At 36.8% G+C, this 25,945-nt stretch overlaps 1 long non-coding RNA gene across 1 annotated transcript; it reads right to left on the reverse strand.

The window, feature by feature from the left end:
- Window positions 1-7,226: 7,226 nt before the first annotated feature.
- Window positions 7,227-25,388, reverse strand: LOC146767804 (uncharacterized). The gene is made up of 3 exons (XR_014953592.1): window positions 16,077-25,388; window positions 12,448-12,534; window positions 7,227-7,964 (listed from the first exon to the last, which is right to left on the reverse strand). It is a non-coding gene; the product is annotated as an uncharacterized LOC146767804 (long non-coding RNA).
- Window positions 25,389-25,945: the final 557 nt, after the last annotated feature.

Genomic DNA, 25,945 nt, shown 5'->3' on the forward strand with positions numbered 1-25,945 from the left:
TATCTGCCTTAGGGAATGTCATGTCAGAAAAAACAGCTCAACTCTACTGTGCCTTTGGTCTTGACATAATATCCCAACCAATCTACAAAGTCAATGACTTGGTCTACAACTAATAAAGTCTGAGATACTTTGTATATACAGCAGATGTATTCATTTAAATAAGTTTGTATTAGCAGCAGGTGTGCAAAGTGTAGATCATTGCATACTTCATGCAGAGCATTTTTTTGAAGAATACATGTCCTTACAATATCAGATATTTTGAAGTGAATCATCATTATCATAAATGGTGAATAGCAAACACTGTTTACTACATGGTGAGCTGCCCTGAAGCCTTTACTAAAAGACAGATAGAGCAGCAAAACAGCTCAGGCATCTCTCTACTAATGCAAGACTCAGATCACTTGCCTAAAATATAAGTACATACTATGAAATACATATCAGTAGTAGCCATAGCAATCTCATTATGACTCCTCAAGCAAAATCTAGAACAAACTAGAAGAGCACTGTTAAGGCACTGTTAAAAGCAGTGAATGCTAGTATGAAGAACAGTGTACAGCAATCGCCAGTGACTTAACTTCTGCTGCAGCACGTATCTGCTGCATATCCACAGAGATATGCAAAACCAAAGGGATAAGCAGAGAAATATGGCACCTTGGAAATGAAAATTCTGCAGAAAGAAAAGCTTGAATTGGAACACCACTGGAATACTAGAATGGCAAAAATAAAAGCGCAAAAAGACTAAACAGTACTCTTGAAAATTCCGTCTAAATGGAATGTTTGCTCTGTTTGCTCAAGGCCTTTTACAGAAATGCGAAGCACTCTGCAGCGATCCACAACACCTCAGGTTGGTAAAATAAATTCTTAAATGTTTGGTGTTGCCATAAGTGGGATAGTACCACTGCCACAACATAAAAACTGTGGAGCAGGCTCTGCTCAGAATCAGCTGCTCCAAGAAAACCACATGTGAAGAAGAAAACAAAAGAACAAGTAACCCTAGGAATTTATCTGTCTCAACAGAAATGTGTAAGATGAAAGACAGTGCTCAGTAGAAAGTGACATTTTAGACACGACAAGCTGAATGCAAAGATACACAAAACATCTGTTGTTTTTTTTTTTTTAACGTAAACTTTAAATCTTGAACATAATGTCACTGTAAAGAAGCCATTGTGAAAGCTGGAGATTAGATGTCTAAATGTCTAAAACGTCTAAAATTAACTACAAATTGTTATGAGAATATCTGGGTGCTGGATAGAAAGGCTTTGTCCTTCAATAAAGAAAAATAAGTAATTACCAACTAGAAGGTTTTTTGCATCAGAAAGTGCGACTGGAAATATTTGAGGCATATATACTGGATCTTGACACAAGAGTACCCCCAGTGAACCTGGTAAATGGAAACCAGCTAATAGGAAGTGCCACAAAGACAAGAGAAATATTAGGCAAAGTCCTTAGCAGTGATTGCCCACCACAACAGTGAATCTCTGCTCTAATGAGAAGTCAGGAACAGTAGCAAAAGGCCCAGAACAGGAGGGACCCATGTACCAGTTCTGGACTGAGTAGCCTTAGTGCAGTGAGTGATTATCTGCCACACTTCAGGTAACCATCTCCGTGCCTGCCATGGTCTATATAAAACAAAATAATATTGAGAAACAACTAATATGAGGTTTTGGCTCAAAATTGTGGTAAGAGACAACATTTCATAGACTTTTTTTTTCTGTTTATCTCTTATAAGAAATACAACATGGCAAGTTCAATCAAGATGTTTCCATCAGGTCAGACCATTCTTCATTACAAGCACTGGCATTACTTGTTCTTTTCTCTAACCTAGTGGAATTGTCACAATCTGAAACATGTCATGCAAAATATTTCAGACAAATGTGTTTGTAAACATAAGACTTGATGGTTCCCTATTATTCAGACAGCTGGTGTGCTATAAAAATCTTTCAAATATGAAAATAAACAATTGTAGAGGTAACTGATAAATTCAGTCAAAATCTCCCCCTGACTACACAGGTACTGGGTGCAGCAGATTAGCCTCAGACTAATCAGTACAAAGTCATCCCAGACACATGTTTGAGACAGTGGGTGCAATTAATCTCTCTTCTTTGAGGGGGAACAGTGTCTATTCTCACTCTTCCACCCCACTATATTCTGTGACTGTATTTGCATTTTGCATATTTTGTGACTAAGTGCATTTGCATGCTCTGCTGGTGTCTTTAGTCATCTAGATTAGATCACTAATTAAGTAAACATACTTTTCATTTTAAACTTTAATCAGTTGTGAGCTGTTACTTTTAAAAAAATCTAGAATATTTAGATCTTCCTTCATACTGTTATCCACTACCAGTTCCATTTGAGAAGACAGTCTACAAAAGGTAATTAAATCCAAAGAAGGAAAAATGCATATTTTCTCATTTACTTACTTTTCATCATGGAATTCAGTACAGCAAAATTGCCAGAAGTTTCATAATATCTGGTAGCCAATAAAGGCTTTAAAATATAGACCCAAGCTACTCATCAGCAGAATATAAAATAAGTGAATTGAAGCTATTTAAAAAAAAAATAATTCTATCCTGCTGTCCTGTCTATCCCCTATTGCAAAGATTACATTTTCCCAGCCCAGTAACTCTCAGACGTGCTCAATACATGATAGAGCAGCATGTCCATTGTACAGCATATGTAGAAGGTGGCAAGAATTTAAAGTACTGTCTGCAGCCAAACTTTTTTTTTTGTGAGTGTTTAAATGCATTTTATGCCAACTCTCTGCAGAAACAGACTGCCATGTAGTGGACTATCAACACCACACCATCAAAAGCTTTTTTTCCCCTCCTACATGTCCTGTCAACTCATTTGGTGGAATATTATCTCTCCTAGACTTTTAGCTTTGACAAGATCATTTTTTTCCTTAACACCTCTGCTTATAGAAAAAATTTGAAACAATAAACTGCTCTACCATATCAGCAAAAAAAAAGAAAAAATAAAAGGACAGTGTGTAAAAGTTTTAATTCTTGGCAGTGAGTTATATAAATGCTGAAATTCTAAATTCTACCAGACTTAGTATTCTAAGTCTCTCTAATGGTTAACAGAAGTTGTTTCCTTTCTTATATTCATCTTTACTTATTGCTGTGACATATTACATTCTTCACGTCAGGTGTTTACATTAAGACTCTTGTGGTAGCATAATGGAATATTGAAACTGTAAGAGATGTTTGGATTTCAAGAGCATCAATTTGCCTCAGTGTTCCAAAATACAGAACACAAGCAGGACATGTAATTTCTACATGGGTTATTTATTCTGCTGTTTTGGAATGGCAGCCAACAGTTTCACTTTTCTTTCTATGATTAATTGACAAGTCAGTCAAAATTAGCTAGGAATCCCCTGGTAATGCACACCATCGATCTGAAAATAACAGAGAGGCTCAGGTTTTCTGAAAGAAATGAAAAAACTGCAGTTGATAGTTAACTAAACCCAAGGGAGAGCTGCTCCTAGATTCAAACAGAGAGACTTACTGTTATACCCCAGAGATGACATAAGGATTTACACACTTTCTAACAGCTCCAGATTTACCATTATATCTCAAGAAGTTCATATTATACACATTCATTATTTTTTTCAGTCTGTCATATTTTTTTCTTCATTCACACCTCTTGGCAATCAATTATGCATGTTAATTGCAGTTGATGCAGTAAAGAGCCCTTTCTTTAGTTTTCAATGTTCTTTTATTTCCAGTAGAAACACCTTGTTTTTGTATAATGAAACAGTTCAAGTGACAAATATAAATCCACTTTTTCCATGCCATTTATTACACTATAATAAAGCTGTGCAATGTACAGCTTCCTGTACTCACTGCTCATTTGGTCTTCATACCACATTCTTGCCAGCACACTGCAAGCCCCCCAATACCAGACCTTCGTAGCCTATTTTTTGGCATTAAAGAGTAAGGAGACAGCACTGTGGGCTAACTCTGACTGCTCTTGGATTCACTGGTGCTACACAAGAATGACTTATTTTTGCATTAGAGATTAGTGATTATAGACATGACAAAGGTGCCAGAGACAGGAGTCAGTTTCTCATCAGAAAAAAAGATGTGAGAAGTATTGTCCAGTTGATTAAATCCCAATAAAAGTTGCAAATTAAGAGTTCTGCCTTTGAAAGGTCATCAAGATGTATTATAAGGGTTCTGAATGAATCCCCAGGATGCACAATTAAGCAATCAGATACATTGTATTATTTATTTCCATAAATTAACATCTGAATCAGAATAGTGTGCTCAGTCAGTGTGTCACAAAGGAAAATGGAGTATCAAGAGAGCCACTCACCAATCAACCTTCTTCACGTTCCTCAAGGCAGTCCTTCTGTAAGGTTAATATGACATTAGGTTGATGGAGTAATATTTTTGCTGATTGTAGCTGCCCACAAACATTTTTCTGTTACATATCTAGCCTGTAAGTAGAATTTGTTTCTGTTCCTCAGTCATATGTGCTCGGGTTTTCTCACATGCATTATTTGAATTCCACTTAATGAGGGAAAAAAGAAAAAGTTGAATCAGTGTCTATCATAATTTTACTGCTTAATTTAAAATTGTTATTCTTACTTGTAATCTCCATTACCAATGCAGTTTCATCTACATATACAGAAGAAACTTTGGTAAGGCAGGAGCATTAGACATAAGTTTTATGCCAGTCTTTATAGTCAGAAATGTAACAACTGTTATATGTAATTGTTATATCTCTCATTTCCTAGAGTTTGACTTGTTCCAGTAAAGATCCAGACATTTTTTGGCTACAGAAATTTTCCCTGGGTCAAACCATTCAAGAAAGGAAAACTGACGAAAAGGATAATTATGGAATGAAACCTGCATTGCCTGTCAGTATAAAGCAGATTTAAATGTTACAGTTTGTGAATGATCATAATGTGCTATCCACATGGCAATACAGAAACATAACCCGACACATTTCCAGATATAGTAAAAGTTTTCTGCAGTGATTGTACACTACTGATTATTTCATATATGATGATAATTTGAACAGAAATGAGATGCAATGAAAGATAGTAGCTAAAAAACATGTCTTCAAACAGATGCTTATAAAAATACTACAACTTACTTTTAAAAAGATGCAGGAGTTCATGTTTTGAAATCACATACTTTTTCCCTCCTAATTCTTTTATATGATGATAGCATACGTTCTGAAAGGTCTCCATCTTTTAGTGGCATTTAATTAAAAACAAATTATCTGTTTTCCTCTTTAGAAACAGGGACAGCATCAACTCAGTGTCCCTGTGTCCCACAGGGAGCTCTCCAGCACATTCAGGGAAGCAAGGCTGGTTGAAGCAACTTTTTATTCATCTGCCAATTACATGTCTGTGTCCCACAGCCTCTGCTTTATCTCACATCTTCTGATTCCAGCCACAGACCTTGACTCTCTGCCTCCCAAACACACTTGTTGCAATTAGCTTCAGTTGTTGCAGGAAAGGTACCTCTTCATTCTTGATAGATAAATTGGTTTGGACTGGCTTTAGACAAGAAATAATTCCAACAGGACACTGTGTTTATTGGAGAATCCACCAGCTGCTCATTAGTCTTTTGAGACAGTAAAGCTGCAATGTGGTTAGCAAGTTAACAAAGATCTGGTTTTCTAATGAAAGAACATATTTTGCTGCCTGGTCAAAGGTGTGGTGCCCTTATGTAGCTGAATCAATTTTTAAACAGAAATTACCTGGAGGCAACTTCTCGGTTTGTGCCTTACATGGCAGACAGAAGAAAACGTATTAAATGAAGTCATCTAGGGAAAATGGAAGAATTATTTCATTTTAATTTTATATTCCTATTATTATTATTATGAAAAGGGCAGTGAAATTATATTATCAGCACACATTTATGGAAATAAAAGTAATAATAATAAAATGTAAGGAATAAAGTCATAATTAGTTTTTATTAAAAATATATACTAAATTTTCCTTTCCTGGAAAAGAAAATGTTGACGAGAATATTTAAGATCAGCTTTTGAATACCTATGAGGAGTTTAACAAGATGAAGCCAGACTCTTCTATTATGTATGGTGATAGGACAAGGGACAGAGACACAAATTAAAATGAGAGATTCAGACTGAAAACCTTTTCCACCTCAAGGAGAGCCATGCAGTGTAGCAAGTTGCCTAGAAAGGTTGTGCAGCCTCCAGCCCTGGAAATTCACAAGATCCAACCAGAAAAAGCCCTGAGCAGCCTGGTCTAAATCTCACAGCTCACCCTGCCCTGAGCAGCAGGCTGCACTACAAACCTTCCACCTTGGTATGATCCAATGGAAGCTTAAAAAAGGGGCACATCTCTTCCAAGTGTTTTGCCATTTAGCCTGAATATCAAAGTAGAAAATTCCTTGCAGAAAATGTGAAAACAGAGATTTTGGGAAAATTCTTTTTCCTGAGGGAAAAAGAAGAAAAACAGTAATTCAATGAAAACATTTTAGATTTTACTCCAATACTTGTCCTTGCATTGTGCTCTTCTAGGAGATTTGTTTGTTTGTTTGTTTGTGTGTCTGGCTTTTTTGTTATGGTCTGTTTTTGGGGGTGTTAATTTTAATTAATCATCTGAAGAATATATTAATTGCTAAGTTTATGAAAATGATACCACATTTCATTTCAAAGATCTTGTATTTTCTCCTCTGAAGGGAATAACAAGACATAGAAACAAAGTATTATAATGTTTTTTAAGATACATGTGACCTGAACACTGGCATTAAAAATAGCTGTGTGTTTATTCTGAAATATCCAGGTATAAATCTCTATCTGTGATTAGTTTTCATTCCACAGCATAAAAACATGAAACAAATACAGCAACTGTCCACAACATGCAGTCTTACAAGATTCCTAATACAAAAACAGAGGCTAGACAAGGATGTTGAAAAAGGAGCAATTGTTCTTTACTGATAAATTATTTCATTGTTCAACAGCACACAGTTGAAAAACAATATTAACAAGAAAAAATGCAGCACTGCTACTTCTATTGTTATTCAGTCTAATTATTAGATAACTAAAATAATAAAATCATAACACATGCAGCTACACTGTAAGGTGACATACTAATTTTATGATAAAAAATTGATTATGATCATGCAAAACATTGCTAAATGTAGTGCTTTTTAAAGAACGTTTGTCTTCATAAGTATGTAATCAATACTGATTTGAAGCTCTTTCCAGAACAGTAGACTTGGACCTGTTTGGATACTGCACAGCTCAGTTGTAGGTCAAATGAAATTTAGTCCATCTGCAAAGCTGAAAATATCTTCACTGACAGGAAATGCTATGAAACTATGTAAAGATCCTGAAACATACTGAACTACACAGGAGGCAAGAGACGTTATATCTTTTATTAGACCAACTGACAATCAGAAAATAGACTTAATGCACAGAGTCCTTTCTCCAGGTACAATATATATCTTCATTTCATTCATTCAGTCATTCATTTCCTTTCATTCATGTCTATACCAAAAATAAATTTAGGGCATGAGTTTAACCTCTGAGAACCTTTATATCAAAGTTCTTCAAGAGACAAGATGCTTTCTTGTGGCATATTGTTCCATGAGTCAGTCTACTGTCCCACTCAAGAGAGAAAGGGGATCCAGCTGCCAATGCAAGTCCAAACATTTAAGGAAATAAACTCCTAATTTTTCATTAGACATTTTTATCTTATCACTTGCTTCCAAATAGTTGACATTTAATAATTTTGTCCTGGTCTGGGGGGTTGTGTAGCTGATTTTCTTGTCTAAATCAAGCCCACAACCATGGGATGCCTGAATGGAATTATGGAATCACAGAGTGGCTGAGGTTGGAAGGGATGTGTGGAGGCCATCTGGTCCAAGCTCCTTGCTCAGGTGGGGCCACACAGAACCAGCTGCTGAGAACCACATCCACATGGCTCTTGACTGTCTCCAAGGAGGAAGGACTCCACAGCCTCTTCAGGACACCTAAGCCTTCACAAGAAACGTAGATTTGTAAACTGCTGCATTATGATGCTCTTAATAAATAAGGTAGAATTTCCCGGAGCAGTTTATTGACAGCATTTTTAAAACATATCAGTCAAACCAGAGGACAGCCAAGGAATGCATCTTAAAAGAAATGTGTAACTGTAAACAAAAGCAAATCAATACAATACAAGTGTTTAGACTAGCTCTCCACTATGCAAAGAATAATAAAAAAATGAGACACTATTTTGATGCTAGCCATTTTAGTAGTTAAAGACCATGTTCTCAACAAAGCAACTTTTGCTTATTCACAAAAACCCCAAAAGCCTAATCACATTTATCAATAGTGAAAAGCAAACAAGTTAAATATGCAAAGTACACTTAAGAACTCAGATACTACTATAATCTAACTTCTTTGTATCCTTCTCAAAACAGCAACAAAAAAGCAGGCTCTCATGTAATTTCTGATATTATATTTTATTTTTCTTGACAGCAAAAAGATCCTAATCTGATACATCTGCAATTTACTTCAATGCTTCACATAACATTTTGTCTTAACAAGGAAGTTAATTTGCAACAGCTGTATGTTGAGTAGTTTGGACAACTCAGAATTAATAGAAACTGCATTGTGAACATCTTGAAAAAAATCTCTGTAAGTATTTCTACTTTTTTTTTTTAATTGAAGGATAGTCTTTTTGAAGAAGTGTGGCATGCCTCTTTGAGGCAAAATTGCTGCTATACAAGACAAGCAGGTGTTTTCTTAGCAATCAAAGCAGGTAACATCTCCAGTGGAAATGAAACAATGCTCTGACACTTGGAGAGGCACATACACACACAAGAACATGAATACAGCCAATAACTGTAACACAACAGTTCCCTTTTCAGCAAGTCCCCAGATGGCTCTGATAAAAAGCACAACAAACCAAGCCAGACATTTGGCTCTGCTAGACATCCTGCAGTAACAGGAAAATACCAAATTAACTGTGACACTGAGGCCCCAGTACCACAGAATGGGATGGAGCTTGATAAAGTGATTTTAGAAATATGACAAAAACCACAAGATAAACAGGTTCTCTTCAGAAACAAAAGAATACAAACTAGAAAGCAAACTGAGAAGCAGTGGTGTCGATGTCCACTGTAACAAAAGCACCTCCAAATTTCATACAAGCTCCTCAGTGCCAGGTAATAGCACATACAGAAGAGGTTTTCTGTCTATAAGCAGTCCCTAAAGAGTCTCTTCAATGCAAGTCTCAAAGTAATTAATATATCTTCCATGGAAATGAGTCCTTTTCAACCCAGATCTCTAAAGCAGAGTGTGAAGGAAGTGAATTTTTGTTAGGGCTCCCACAGCTGTGCTCAAACACAGGCCCACACCGCTATGAAAAGTGTGCCAAGTTCTGCTTCAGTCATACAGCGTTGACATGTACACAGAATTACTCTGTACATTTTCACACTATAATACAGATATCTTCTACAGAGCTAATCTTCTTTTAATTTATGTTGAAATTTCCTGTAAATCACATTGTCAAGCTCCCCGTAAAAACAGTTGAATAGTTTAAAAAATTTCATGTTCTACCTTTTTGACCTACACTGGCACTCCATTAACCTAAAAATTTCATTACTTAAGCTGACTGCAGTCATTCCCAGGAGACAAAAAATGAGATTCATAGACATTTTCCTGCATAACTAGCATAATTCGGTGTTGTTTCCTTTCTAAGTTTTTTCATTTAAACAATTCCCTGTGATAAGGGCATCACATAACAGAGTAGGAAAATACATTTCAGTAATCAGAAGACATATTAACAAAAGCTTATATGTTGTTTAAAAAAAATGCACAAGCCACGTAACTGTGTTTCGTTGTAGCCAGAAGTCTCACAATTTTCTGTGTATATCAATTGGTTTAACAATTTTTTAAAATGTTTGCTTAATAAATAAATACTTCTTCATTCTCTGCTGAAATCTTTAAAAGGCAATGAGTACTACCACCTCTTATACACAGATGTCATATTGTAGAAAGGCCAGTGAGATACAGAAAATCCAGCCATGAGGGGAAGGAACACAGCTGGCACTGGCAGCTGGAACAGGGGGCCCTGGGCAGAGCCAGAATGGGTCTCCTGCCTCCTTGGGCAGGAGGGGAGGGGGCCAAGAAGGCCTATTACTTTTTCCTTTCTTAAGGATATGGTTTTAGGATGCTGCTAAGACAGAGTGGCCATGAACTTCCAGAACATTTAAACACAAGTAGCATACTCAGTCTTTCATTTGTGATGATACATTTTTAACTATCAGCCTTTCACCACCCATTAAGCACACTTCACTCTCTAAACAGAAATGTATACCAAAAAATAACCCGAAATCCCAAAAGATCCCTAATATCTGTAAAATAAACATGTTCCACAATTGCTCACTGGAATCTCTTCATTTACCTCTCATTCTCTCCACAAAATATCAATGGGGTTCATACTGAGCTCCAAACCTATCCTTTTGGAGGGAAGGAGATTCATGTTCCTTTTAGGCCTCAGCCATCAGGCCTATCCTAATCACTGCTAGATCTTGTTCTATGTGGCACGTTTCATGTCTTGAAAGCTTTTTCCCCTCAGCAAAATAATGGCAAGTCGTCTTACAGAATTATCCCAGATATATAAAGTATTTTAGGATGTAAAATTTATAAATGTGCCAAATATATTTTCATGTGTATTTTCTTTGACAAAAATTGATGTTCTTAAGTTGTAACATTACACATTAATATTATATGTTTTTTATAGAAATCTATAAGAATAAGCAGCTCTTAGGAATTTTGTGAATGATGCAAGTCTGAGGCCTCAATTCACAAGGAATTTCTGTGCTGTCATACCACAGTTTTAAGCATCTGACTGGGAATTAAATCCTTAAGCTCCATATTTAGTCATTTTGGCTCTTTATTCAGTGAGTGAAAAATTAGGCAAGTCTCAGCAATCCTCCTAACACCTAGACATTTACAAAGACAGAGGCATGTCTGAAGCTCTCCTCTCCCTTAGAGTGGTCTTATTTCTGTGTTAGAGATTCACAGCCTGGACCTGTGCCTGCCTTTGGATGTGTCTTTTGTGTAACACAGCTGTTTCTGAACACACTGAGGAGCCTTCTCTGCAGCTTGAGGAAGAATAAGATGCATCTCTCATCTCTTGCAAATGTGCTGCAGTCAACGAGCTGTGAGCTTTCATTATCCTCTGACAAAGTTCTGTCATCACGTAACAGTAAAAGACTGATTGGGCCAGGAGGACACTAAGACTGAAGTTTGGTAGCGAGGGCTTGCAATTGCTTCCTGTGTTATCACTAGTTCTGAACAGCTTGTGGATTAAAGAGACATTTGTCACTGAACATTGCTTTATTCAAAACTAAAAACCCTATACTGTATTAATGTCAACATCTTGATTGACTTCCAAACAGTTTAATGTAAATTTCTCTTATTGCCACAATAAATACCTTGCTGTGAGTAGGTAAATATTTTTCGCCTTCAGATATTTTAGAATTTTAGAGTACCACTGCTACTCTGAGATCTTCATTAAGTCCTTTATATGACTTCTCAAAGCAATCATTTAAAAGATACAAGTCAAAACCTGAGCTGGAGCTCTGTATCAAAAATGATACATTTTTTTTTTTGTTCCTGAAATTTCATGCTATCCATTTGCTTGAAAACTCATGCAATTGACTTGAGAAAATATTGTGGAAAATGTGATCTTTACTTAAGATTTCATCACTGCTTTATATTTGAAGATTTAAATTTTTCAATAACTAATTTTCCACCTACAAAACATGACCTGCCACTATCAGAGTAATTTGAAAAGCATATCTATTTCTGACGGTGTAAACATCATAAATACCTCTTTTGTTTAAATATTTGCAGAAATATGGTAGTGTCCTTTTTTCACTCCATGAGAATAGAGAATGAAAATGGGGTTTCTTAATGACTTGTGCACTCATGTGTTTGTTACAGAATCATTTGAGAAATTAAGATCAGTCAAGAGACTTTGGAACCAATATTTTCAAAGAATAATTAAATAAAAATCCAGAAGATCAGAAATTTAGCCCATAATTTCTAGATATTGCCCTGTAATAAAAACACTTAACAATCTATAAATTACCTTTAGCACCACATTTACTGAGTATCTTAATATTTTTCAAGATAGTATTTCAATATACTTCTTAGTGTATAACAATATTCCCACACGGGGATCATTTACAACTACTCAAAGCAAATATAAGTACATCATAATTGCAGGCAACATTCTAGCACAGAAAACAGAATCAAAAGACAATGAGTCTAGATAATAGTAGATGCGAAATCAAGTATATTTTCTGCAGGTGTTCTCTTTTTCACAGAATAAGAAATTAATTGAAGGCATCATACTTGAGTCTCACCCAGCTTTGTGTCAAAAAGCCTAACAGTGTCACCACATCTCAATTCTCTCACTGCAACAAAACCGCTGAAAGCTGAACTGCAAATAGATGCAATTACCCTGGTGAATGTGTCCAATTTTCTGTACCAGCTTTCATTCAAGATGAACAGAAGATTCACTCAGTCTCAACAAGCTACAAAGGAGGTCTGCAATATGACAGAAAACAACAGAAATGCATTCAGAAGCAGACAGTGATTTCTGTGGAGGAAGAAGTGTAAAAGATTGCACACAACTAAAAAGCATAAAGGTTACCAAAGACTTTTCAGAATATATTAAAAGAAACTTTAGTATGAACAAAAAAAGTAGAAGCCATATCCCAGTGGAACATTATACTTGTTTCTTTCAGTTCTTAATGAATATTAATGGGTACAGGAATACAAGTCTTTGACATTAGAATATTTTCAGTGTTGAGACTTTGTTTGAAAGTAAAATTATTTATTCACTTAAGAGCTGATTCTGGACCCACTGAACTTACTGTTAAAATTACCTTGGTCTCCATGGGTATGCCTTGCAAGTAATCAATAAAAATTTTGGTCCTCAAACCACACTTAAGGATAAATCATGAACTACCAGTTCCAAGTATCTTTGAATTTCTATTCAAAGCAGTCACAACTCTCCATCCCCAAGATTATGACCAGCTAATGCACAGTTTTTAATTAATTTCATTCTCCCTCAGCTCTCCATCCCTCATTTCTCGGGTCTACATCGTACTGACCGACCCTATAAAGGACATGACAATCACATGAGGAATGCTGAATGACCAGAATGACCATACAGCCTCAGGTGTCTTCCAGTTCATTCCACAAATGACAAAAGGGTCTGTCAGAGTGCTGAATTTGAATTTTGATGTGCTGAGACATTACACCAGAAGAACTGGAGCATGGAACAGACACATTCACTAAGTAGAACTGTGTTGTGGTTGATGCTGGCCAGATACCAGGCACCCACAAAAGCCTCTCATTCACTCACCTCCACAACTCGACAGAGGGGAGAAAACATAAAGTCTTTATGAGTTAAGGACTGAGAGAAAGCACTTATCAATTACCATCAAGAGCAAAAGAGCCTCAACTTAGCCACATATAAAGTGAATTTATTACAAACATAATCAAAGCAGGGCACTGAGAAGTAAAATAAGCCCTTAAAAACACCTTTCCCCCTGCCAGCCCCTCCCTCCTTCCCAGGGAGACAGGGAGAAGAGGTTTTGGTCAGTTTACCATTTGCCACATGTGCTTTCTCTCACAGCTCAGGGGGAGAGCCTTCCCCTGATGCACCGTGGGGTCCTTCCCACAAGAGATAGCTCTCCCCATACTTCTCTGATGTGGCTCCATCTCATGAGCAGCAGCCCTCCTGAAATTGCTGCAACGTGAGCCCCTCCCATGGGCTCACAGCCCCCCCAAATCTGCTGCAGCGTGTGTCACTCTTCCACGGGATCAGTCCTCCAAGGACAGGCTGCTCCAGCCTGGAATCAAGGGCCCTCTCCCTCCACTGGGTCTCCCACTGGATCAGAGCCTCCTTCAGGCATCCTCTCCAGCACGGGAGATTTGTTTTGATTTTCTTCTTAACTATGTCATCACAGAGTCATTACCAACATATCTAATTGGCCCAGCTTTGGCCAGCAGCATGTCCAACCTCAGAGCCATCTGAGGGATTGTCTCTGCCAAACACGGTAGAAGCTTCTCACAGAAGGAAACAGAAAAACATGATAAAATGCACACAATTTAGAAGAAGACTCCTTTCATAATATTTCTCCTAAAGTAACAGCTTCTTCACTGAAAACCTCAAAGCGAAAATTGTGACAACAATATTTACAACCCTATTTTTCTCAAAAGCCAGTGTTTCTAAATCTCACATACAGAATAAATCTAATGGCCCAATGGGACTGGAAAGAGGAAAAGAAAGCCCTAGATGTTTGGAAATTGAGTGTATGGGTGATTCCAAACACACATTCTATCAATTTAAATTCCCAGATTAGATAAAACCTAAGGAAGTATATATAAATTCTGTGTAACACACAAAAGCACACTCTATGACTTGCTTTGTAATACCTGGTTGGCTGTGATAAAGGGGTTCAGTGTCAGCAAGTGCAAATCACATTTCTTTTATAGCATGTTATAAAAATGTATGTTGCAAGCAGCTTCTCCCCTCACAGACTACAGATACCATCCCAGTGCCATTTGTCTACTTGTACAGTTTTGCTAGTGCTGGCAGTAAACCAAAAATTCCTCCTCTTAAAAAAAATCCAAAACCAACCTTAATCAATGGTTCTGTAATAAGAAAAGCTAATTAACCCTTTGGTGCCCAGGAGTCAGCAGTTCAGTGATGCTAAGCATTAATGCAGGCTGTTTGTTTTCATAGTCTTCACTGACTTTGTTGAACTGTCATAGACCTGTCTTTCAAGTCACTCAATAGTTCAGAGTTTTCTTCATACTTCTGATCCTTTGAAACTTAAAATGAAGATGCCCCACTGACCTTTGGTTTAGAAGAAACACATAAAAAAGAGACAGTAAGCAGAGATTTGACAAAGGATATGGACACAGATCCTCTTGGGTATAGGCAACTATGCTTCCACAAAGATAAGAAGTAACTGTGCCCAATATTTAATGCAATGTAACTCCGTGTACCATACAATCACAGCAGTCTTCTTAATTTAAGCGTCTCTCTTTTGATATCAGGCATTATTAGCTAAGTTCCTATATGTTGTTCAGCAAGAACCTTTGCAAAGTGTTCTGTTACTTCCTTTTTGAAAGCTGAAATTATTCACACCTTTTCCTGGTAAACAAGGAGAGTAAACTGAACCAAGAACTCCAGGAGAAAGTGATTTGCAACACCATCTTGATCTTGCCTGCTTATCAGCTTCAATGCCCTCAAAGTAGATTCAGCTTCATTCACAAATGACAATGGATGACTTTTTTTTTTTTTTTAATGCAGGTGAGGAATCCAGACAAGAGAATGCAATTACACTTATGACCCATTTGCTTCACAGAGAAGACATGGGAAATAGGGAACATTTCCCATCTAAGACCCTTCTAAACTCTTCTCATATTCAATGAGGAACCTTTAATACCATTTGTGAAATGATCAGTAAGGTGGCAGAGGGAGTCTGGCTCAGATCTTGTTCTGCCCGTCTGTTTTCCGTAAGTCTGATAAGTAGTTCTGCTCTTGCCAGCAAAAGAACATGTCCCTGGCTTGCCATTATCCATTTACACTCTGATATCATCCTTTCAGCTGCAGGAACTTCTAATACAACAATTAAAACTGTCCTCTCCTTTTTAGGAGCAGGGAAAAGTACATCATGTCCTTTGTAAAGATCTAAGAAAGGGTGCTTTAGAAGTCAATGAAATTTATTCAACATTGAAATTCTAGTAAATAGCTAGGGATTCAATTTGATGTTATTTGTATTCCAATGTCTTTTGGAAGCTAATTGTAGCAGAAAAGGATTAGATTCTTGCTTGCTTTTTATGAAATGAATCCAATTTAATGCAGGTGTTGAGGATGAGATTAGCTCAAGACTCACATAAACAAAATACTTCTTCAAATTGGTATTCTTCAAATACCAATGAAAAATAAAGGCAAAAAGACCCATGCACTTTCCTGAAGGATTTAACATAAAGCAATAGGATTATAGCTGTAATAGGTAAGTAACTAACTGTGTAACCCTTGCCAGCAAGGAATCTCTGAATACTCCTACCTTCATCTTCTCTGCCTATATGCTGTTGAGCAGCTGATCCTACAGGGTATAGGATCAGGAAAAAAGAGAACAACCTGTAAATGAAAGAGAAAATCTCATTTAGTAGTCCAGGCTTGAGAGGGGCCTTGAGCCTGTAAGATTTGCATGAAATAGGAAGGCAATCAATTAGTGTGATATCTATTTTAAAAGTACTAATTCCAGAATACCTGATTGCTCTCTAAAAATACATCTAAGAATATATATCATGAATGGAGAATAGCTGTTTAAAATAAAGAACAAGACTTCAGAATATATGGGAATGAATTAGCAATTAATAATTTTAGGAAGAAAGTAATAGGAAAAATTAAACAGCAGTGTAGGAGGGTCACAAGACAAAACAAGATAGTCAAGTTGAGTTCAAATCAACTTAAGTCTCAAAAAGGTGGCATTATGAAAAAGATTACAACTGCAGTTAGTAACTATAGCAGTAGGTTTAAAATCTAGAAGGCTTCTGCTGGCTCTGTTTGCTACAAACACTGATATTACAGTAATCTCTTCAAGCAAAACCATGTCACGTAGCTGCACTGTATTCAATCTTTATATATATGTATTGGCCATAAACACAATTATAAACACAATTCTGCTCCCAACTGCTTTAAATTAAAAAAAAAAAAAAAGTTCAAGCTACTTTTTTCATTATTCATTTGCATTTAATTAAATGGAAGAAAAAAAGGTTTTAACACTAACTTTAAAAGAGAATATGGACTACTGCCATTCCTGAAGGGTTTCTTTTTTCCAAGATGGATTTTCAGTAGTTCTAATAATGGCATGGGACTTGAATAAAAATTTGAAACATAACTGGAGTCTAATTTAGAAATAAGATAAATGTGTGTTACACTGAAACTTTAGAGAACTCCTAAAATCTCAAAACTTTCCAATTAAATATATTTATTTCTGGAGTCCACACAGCTGCCCAATGCTATAGGAAACCCTTGTGTGACACTTGGCAGGAGATCTCTGGGCAGGAGATAAATTAGGATGTCTTTTCTTCATCATTCACGCAATGTCAGTAAAAACATTAATGATAGGAACTTTAAGTCCACACTTTTTTCACTGAACTCTAACAGCTGAATTCACATAAAACTTCCCCACAGACTTAGACTTGGCCATTTTACTCTAAGAATAGAGCAAATTATACAATCCTTGTTTCAGGAATGGAGGAATCGAGAGGCTACATTTGCAGTTCACAGTCCTATTCACCACCGTCTATCCAAGTTCTACCAAATAATATTTTAGCCTAGTCTATAAATATTTTTAGGGGATTTTGATGAGTAAAAAGTTTTATTAGGAGGTTAAAACTGCTGTTACAGAAACAGTGAGAGGTTCAAAAGGCAAAGAGCATAAAATGAAACACAGGAGGTGCCCTCCAACTTCAACACTTTGCTGCTGGGAGGATGACCAACAATTTTCAGCCATCACCCATCCATCTTTTGTCTTCAATTATTTAATATGAACAGTCGATTTCTTATCAAAACTTCCAATTTTGGCAAGTTTCTTCACTGTTCTTTGTGAAATAATGGGCAAAACCTTTTCAGACTTGAAAAATAAAAATTGGACCAAAGATATTAAACAGTTTCATTCGCTGGTTTATCATTTTGGGTTTACAGATATGAGAAATCCCAAATGAACTAAACAGAAAACACCAATGTAAGTTAACTACATTATCAGTTTAATGTGCAACTAATATTTTAAACTACATATTTAAACAAAAACCACAAGAGATAAAAATTAATATCTTTTTAAAATAGCACAAAGTGAGTGCAATTATTAATTGTAGAAATTATGTAGTAAGGTTTTAGAAAAAATATTTTTAAGAAAACTTCTACTAGAGATATCTAGAGAGTTCTTATTTTTAAGGGAATTAGACTAACAGCAATTTATAACATTTTTTGCACTCTTCTGTGCTGTTCTATAGACTATTCTCAGTGCTCCTCAAAACAATTATAATGAACTGAAACAATTCAACTTCAGTTTATCTTCAAATACCTACAGCCTGGAAAAACTGTAAACCTGTATCTTTCTAAACTCTCAGGAATAGAGTAAATAATGTAAGCCCCTTATCCCAACCCTCTTATTTTTAAAAAATTTGTTTTCCCCCTCACAGTATTTTCACAGACCTTCTCTTTTCAATTTAACATTCTGCTATTCCAGAAATGGTTTCTCTACACTGGTGAAGAGATTTTATCATTGAAGTCATACAGCATTAACAATGTTTTATTAAAGTGATGCATATCAAAATACCCTCTTCAGCATTTTCAAGAGGATTTTAAAAACTGATGGTCTCATTAATTGAAATAATACTATACTTTATCTTGCACCAAATGTGTCTCTCCAGTCACATAAATACTGGGTTAGCTTACTGTTCTTTAATATTAATATTGACAGGAAGTAACTAGCTGTAGTACAGCACTTTTAAATTTAAAATCTATTCTCTCATCATTGCCAAATTTAAAAAGAATTTATCACACTTTGACATAGTTACAAGTTAGGTTTTGCCACACATTTTACTTATATGAAAGATGCAAGGCATTCTGCTTCTGGTGCCTTGATAACTTCAGTCTGGGGCTGTATTAAGTTAGATTGTTTTGCAGGTCTGATGGTGTTCAAAGGATGAAGACAATGAGATAAGCCTAGGAGCTTATTTTCTCCACATTTATATCTTTAACTTCTGCTTTATCTGAAAGTATTAGAGCAGACAGTTCATTACTGCCTGAAAAGAGCTACTACATTGTATGTGAGGAGGTCATGTGAAACTGATGACTTTTAAAGGTCATACACAAAATGAATTTTGCTTTGCTGAAAGACTCTCTCCTTGGCACAGTAAAAGTCTTATTTTAACAGCAGCTGTAAATATTATGTACGTGGAAATAAGAAATCTAAGCTACCTTTATCTTCTTTCATTCTGCCATGAATTTACTTTTGATCAAATTCTGATATATGGTTAAAAGTTGCTTTGCTCTGGATCATAATTACAGTGATGAACTGATAATTTCTATGATTTTGACTGACTTTTACAATTTGTTTTAATAAATCTCCTGTTGCATGTATTTCTGTGATAATGGAGAAGAATAATTTTCTTGTAACTTTGAGGAGCTTCAAGCCTGCAACTTCTGTGAATGCTACAGATTCAGAAATGGACAGATAGGCTCCAAAGTAGCACAATAAAAGGTATTTTCTTAGTGTGAAACTTCAGCAACTTCACAGATTCTTTTCTCCCTAAGGCTATGTGAAACTTATGGAATGTCATATCCCACCTGCCATACAAGAAAACACATACGCATACACTTACACATACATTTCTTTACTCCCTTGTGGTCACATACATACAAACATTTTTGTTTTAGTGGATTCCAGGACTTGAATCCTTCCCTCACAGTAATGGTACTTAACAACAACTTCTAAAACCTCATCTCCCTCATCAGTAGAGAACGACTGGCACTTTCAGAGAATGATTCAGATTTTTCCCATTTTCTTCCTCACTCCTTTTTCAAGACCCATTCTATAGCACATATTCTAACTAACAGATAGACACTGATTAGACCTGTACCACCATGTCAGGAGAGACAAAATATTCTTACATCTTCATGTGCCACCTTGACAGGACACACAACAAAATCCAATTACCTCTAACCTGTTCCAAGGATGCTAAATGCAGGATGTGTGCTTCAGGTACTTACCAACGTTAGGAAGGAATGAGACACAAAAGGCAGAGTACAGATTAATTCAACTAAGAAATGCACTTCAGGTCCAACACAATGCATACAGCATTTTAGAAAAGCAAAAAATGTAGCCCAGCTGCTGAAATGGGGATATGATAATCATAAACCAGGCATGGCAGGACCTAAAGAGTCATATTTGCACTGCACTCAGCCATTATGTTTAAGGGGCAGTTTGACTTAAATGTACTGCTTGGGGTGCAGGATGATTTTACTTATACAGTAAAAACATGACAAAAAAACTTGGGACAGAAGATGATGTTTCATTTCTATAGTGGGGCTAAACTGGCTGGTATAAAAAGCCCATAAAATGCTCAAGGAGCCCCAACAGCCAGAGAGGCTAAATCCCAAAAAGCCCTGAAATAAGTAAGGCCATGTCTGAATCAAGACTACTCCTAAACATATCATACAGACAGTATAGTGTAACAAGACTCAGGCATTACATATGGATGCAGATTTCCTCAAAAACATCCAAAAAAAGCTTCTGTCAACTAGATATCATCCCACTTAGGAACATATGGATGTTTCTTGTCCTTTCCCTGGAGGATACTGCCTGGGCATACTTGCCCAGGCCACTTCATTGTTTTGTTTGGCTTGTGCCTTTCACTCTTTGGTCTTTCTGTTTGCCAGTTCCCTTCCTGTGAGAACCCCCGGCTTGGTCTGGGGTCTCGTGTGGTGGTAAAGTCTCTCCTCCAACCCGTGCTTCCAAAGAAAAACTGCCCAGGCTCTTGCTGTTCAGTCTCAAGGCAGTTTATTGTGAGTTATCTAAAAGATTGTCTCCTCAGGCTGCGGCTGCTTGGTCAGCGGCCCAGGCAGAGGCACACACACACCCTGACATCCTCTCTGTCTGCTGTCTGCTTCTTCTCTCCCCCTGCCCAGGGCTGCTGCTATCTTTTATATGATATATTACGTATTACATGTTTATAGTTTTCCCCCAATACCTACTACCTATATTACAAAGTGCTTTTCTACTCTTAACCAATCCATAATTGCCAGCATCACCAAGAACATGGAGGCAAGGAAGAAGAAGGAGGAAGAACAGGATCAGCCACTTTCCTCCATCTTAGAACTTCTGACCCCCATGTATAAAGTAAAAACCCCCCTGTACAGGTGCTAAACCCCCCCTGTACAATACTAAAAAAATTTCCCCTCTGCTTTGTAACTACTTTTACTATGCTATCTAACCCTTTGTGACTGTTTGTTCTACCTCCAAAGTTGGTAACTCATTCCATGGCTCAAACTCAAAATCAAAGCTGTTTCCAGCTGCCTGCCAGGGTCTAAAATGCTTCTGACCAAGGCCTGGAACCTCTAAAAATGTCTGAGAGACATTCTGCGTTCCAACACCTTCCTGGCCTATATTTGCTACACTTGATTAAGAGCTGGCACCTCTGTGCCTTTCCAAGTGTTGCAATAAACTTGTTCCTGTTCTGCCAGTCTATCTCACTTTGAGAATAAAATACAGCATCCCTACAGCATTCCTTGTTCACCTTATATAGTAAAAAAGGCAACCCCATCTGCGAAGAAATGATGATGTCTGGCTCCAGATCAAAAGGCTGAAGGATCTATTAAAACTATACTAGAATACATTAATATACGATTTAAAGAGAGATTATCCTATTCTACATACATACTTCTTACTTACCTATCAACTACTAAGAAACTCGTGACTGCCTGCCGAGTCTGAGACACAGCTGGATCTGATTGATCATTGAACCCAAACAAGCTTCACCAGAACCCAATCAAACAATCACTCCAGGTAAACAATCTCCGTACCAAATTCCACATGGGGAACACAAAGGGGAAGAGATAAAGATTGTTTTCTCTTCTTCTCTCTGTGCTTCTCCTGAGAGACAGAATTATGTCTTTCTGTCCAGAGAATGTGAATGCCACAACCTTACATTGAACAGTTTTTACTATGGATTCTCTGAAAAGCAGTGGTGACATTACCAAATGTTAAGGGCACCTACCTCTGTGCCAGTCATGCCAAAGAAAAGTAGCTAAAGAACATTGTCCTGGTGACAAAATCCCTATGGATATATCACTGAAATTCAAGTGAATTTTGAGCATTTCTATCTCCTTGCATTAAGAGGAGCTTTGCAAAAGGCATGTGTGACTGTCACAGCCTACAACCTACAAAATATTAAGACTTTGGGTAAGTATAAAGCTTGCTGGTATCTACAGGTCACAAAGTGCCACTGAGCTGAATTCAATTAGCTTCCACTTTGAGGGTTTCCCTCTATAGGGTTAGAATGTTAGTGCTTCAAGGCAAAAGTGCCCAAATCTCTCTCAGTTGTTCATCAAATGATTTAAAAGTAAGATAAAGGATTATAAACTTATTCTATTTCTGCTGCCATTTCTAAACAAGTCTTTGGATACACTTTTGTTTTGTACACAGAATTGAATTACAACTTTTGTTTAAGGCCTACTGATATTCATGCAATGATATTCATGACATTCATCCATGTTGTACCATGGACAAACTAGTGAATAGAGTAAAAATATTAAGTCATCTTTAATGCCCAAAGCTATGCCTAAGGAAATGAACAGAACCTTCATTTTAATAGCACACAATCTCTTTGTTTCCAAGTACCTCTGAACAAAGTTCTGCAGCTTGTACAGAAGTTAAAGACATAGAGAAGGTGCCTTCACCTCAATTCAAAGAGCTGGAAAATAAGAAGGAAGTATACAATTTTTCATTGGACACACAGACAACATTACATTCACCACACAAAAAAAAAAAAAAAAAAAAAATTGACTGAAGGAGGTCCTGTGACTCATGGCAAAAAAAGAATTTTGTACTACCTCAGCATAACCTTGACAGGTCCAAATGGAGTTGAAAGGTCATCTTCCATTGAAGGCTGACATTCTACTGCAGCATTTATTCATGTTTGGAGAGGAATATCCCACTCACAGAATGTGCAGCAGGTCTATAGGGACAGACATGTACCTATCTAGACAATTATCTCTCAGAACAAAGCCCCAATTAAGAGGGATATATAAAGACATGTCAGAGCTATAGAATTGGTTGCTTACAGTATTTCATGGCTAATTCTTTACATAGCATGCAATTAACATGTGAAGGATTTAATGTATGCATAAACAGAAAGTGGATTCTCATTTCATACCTGAAATCAGAAAATCATATTCAAAATAAAATCTTATATATATCTTTTTCTCTCAAACCAGCACTCAGTGATCAAAATCAGTGCCCAAGGACAAGAGTAAATTAGAAGCTATCTTGCTCACTACCTTGAGAATTTATGTCATAGCTGCTAGTCAAAAATTCCTTTCAAAAGTTTTGGGAATACAGCAATCATACTGCATCTCCACGGAACAGACTTTTCAGTCTCAGTTCCTAATTTCTCCTTTCCTCTCCTTCTTGAGCAAAATTGAGTGCCTGAGAATTATGAAAGGATTATGTTGAGCCGTTTAAACCCATTGCTTATTGAAAAAAATGATGACACTGACACAGTGCAAAAAAACCCAAACACCTTAGCAGAGGCTTTGATGGAGGATTGCCTACTTTTCTACAGCAAACTGTACTTCGTGATGTACAAAATCTTTTGTTCAGCCATTTACAAACAATGTTATCTTAGCTATGCCCATGTGCACTTGCAATGACATAGATCTCCTGCCAAGAGTCCCATCAGTTTTCTGGTCAAAGGTTACTACAGTAAGGTTTGGACTGTGTAAATCATGGACAGCCTTGGTCATAGTCTTAGCCTCTCTGTTCCCTTCAATTGGTTAATAAGGAAAAATACATTTATTTCACCTTCAGACTGTAATATTGCACTATCATTCTCAAGCAATAGAATTTTTGGGACTACCTGATATGACCTAAAACTTGCTTCTTTGACTTATTAAGCAGCATCTAATAGCCAAGGAGTACAGATAATTTAAACACAAAACAAAGCCTTAAGCCACAGGAATAACTGGAATGTCCATAATTCCCTCTGAATGACTGCCTGCTTTGTTCTGCACATTGACTGTGAAACAAAGGGAAAGACATTTTGAAGAGAATAAGAATCTGAAGAAGTATCTTGATGCATATTTCATACAACTAGGGAGTTCAGGCTACCACACAAAATACCTATCAGCTTGAGAGATACAAGGAAAAAACATAGCGCAAGTGCAGGTATATCAACACTATTGCAGGTTAATTCTTTTTCAATATGCGTGGTTTAGGTATGAAGAGTCACACCATTTGTTGTGCTTAATTTGGACAACTTTGAAGTAATAGAGTGGGACTTAGCTGCTGTTTTGTTGTTTAAAAACCAAAAGATCACTACTTGTTGTCTTGGAAATCTGGTAGTTTTGCTGTTAAATTTTCTGTTTGCAGTTATTTACACTCCAAGTCATACAGATAAAATATGGGTTTAGACTGACCTTTGTCTCATGTTTTGAATTTTGGATGTAAATTTGCACAATTTTGATACAAATTTGCACAAAATTTGCACCAAAAAAAACTGCAGTAAAATGAAAATCTCACTTAACCAAAGTTTCTCTGCAGTCTTCTTGTTTACCTGGTTCTCACCTCTCCAGAGCACGTTGCTCTGGAACACCTAGACTCAATATCCCAAACACCACCAGCTTCCCCATTCTCTTCCATGTAAACTATTTAGCTACTGCTTCACATTCCACTTCAATTTTTATCTTGTATAAGAGGGGAAAATTGCTGACAAATTTATAGTTTGAGTCAGGGTACCTTTGATAAAGACAGCACAGAATTGTTCATATACTTCTGAGAGTGCAGTAATTTTTGACAAACAAACCCTTTAATATCATGATCTCAGTGTACTAAAAGGCAGAAAATCAACTTCTCCATGAGTGTGGGGTTACCACTGGTATCAAAATCGCCAAAAGAGCTAATTTGCCATCTCTCCAAACAGGACAGAAAAGCTGCTGGAAAGCCTGGCATACCAGCTCTGTCTACACCATCTCCTGAGACAATTACAGGTGTTCAGGGAAGAGAGAGAGGGAAATACTATATTCTAAATCTAAATTAAGTGTTTAAGAAATAGAAACACTGTGTGGGTTGTTTACTTTCATATAGAGTTAAAGAATATTCCTGTTTAGAAAGAAAAAAAATTAAGTAAAAACAGAAGAGACCTAGAAACACAAACAGCCTTGTAGATTTGACTGCTACTATTATAAAGTGAAGAAAACACTACTATCATGAAAATGCTTTTTTGTTACTCCAGGAGAATTTAAACAGAGCTGTTCACCTCACATATATGGCTGGTTTTAAACCTGAATCATAGCTGACAGGTTATGCCTCAGGTGGTGACAGTGAGAGTATCTCAGTTATGTTTAAGCCTGGATTTTATTTTATCAACCATTTTCAATGTCTTAACTCTTATTGCTTGCACCACTGATGCCTGTGAAAATACTCAGAAACCACCCCAGAGTAAAAAGCCACAGAGGAGCTATAGACCTTGTGGGAGCATTAGCACATTTCAGGAGTCACTTCCACAAACTTAGTTTTCTCTTATGACTCCTATGACAAGATGCCAAACAGCTCCTAATTGCTGTGCAGAGCTGTAACTCTGGCAGTGGTATTGCCACTGCTAGTAACAGGATATAATCTTTGTATAGAGTTTTCAAAGCCCCAGAACTGAGGTTTCCTTAGTCTGATTTGTGTGAACTTTGGTTTACACAGTTTACCTGTGACTGGAATTTCCTTAGCTGGCTAGTTGTCTATATGTAATGTGATTTACTTTTGCTTATCTGTGCAGAGTACAACTGTAGTTCTGAATGCCAGAACTACAAATATTGCCAGAATAACAAAGATTTATCCTATGTAGAATTAAATATTTATGACTAATACAACAGAATCATAGAAACACTTGGATTGGAAGTGACCTTAAATTTCCAACCTTCCTGCCATGGTCAGGATTATTATTCAAGTTGCTTAGAGCCCCATCCAGCCTGGCCTTAAACACCTCCAGAGACAGGGCGTCCACAACTCCTCAGGGCAACCTATTGCAGTACCTCACCCTCTTCCAGTGTCTCATCACCATCACAATGAAAAAATTTTTCTTTGTATCTATTCTAAACATATCCCTGTAAAAAAGTCTGTCTCATCTTTCTAATAAGCATCCTTCATATAGTGAA

Source organism: Lonchura striata, chromosome 3, assembly GCF_050655825.1.
Source record: "Lonchura striata isolate lonStrDom1 chromosome 3, ASM5065582v1, whole genome shotgun sequence".
NCBI classification, from domain to species: Eukaryota; Metazoa; Chordata; class Aves; order Passeriformes; family Estrildidae; genus Lonchura; species Lonchura striata.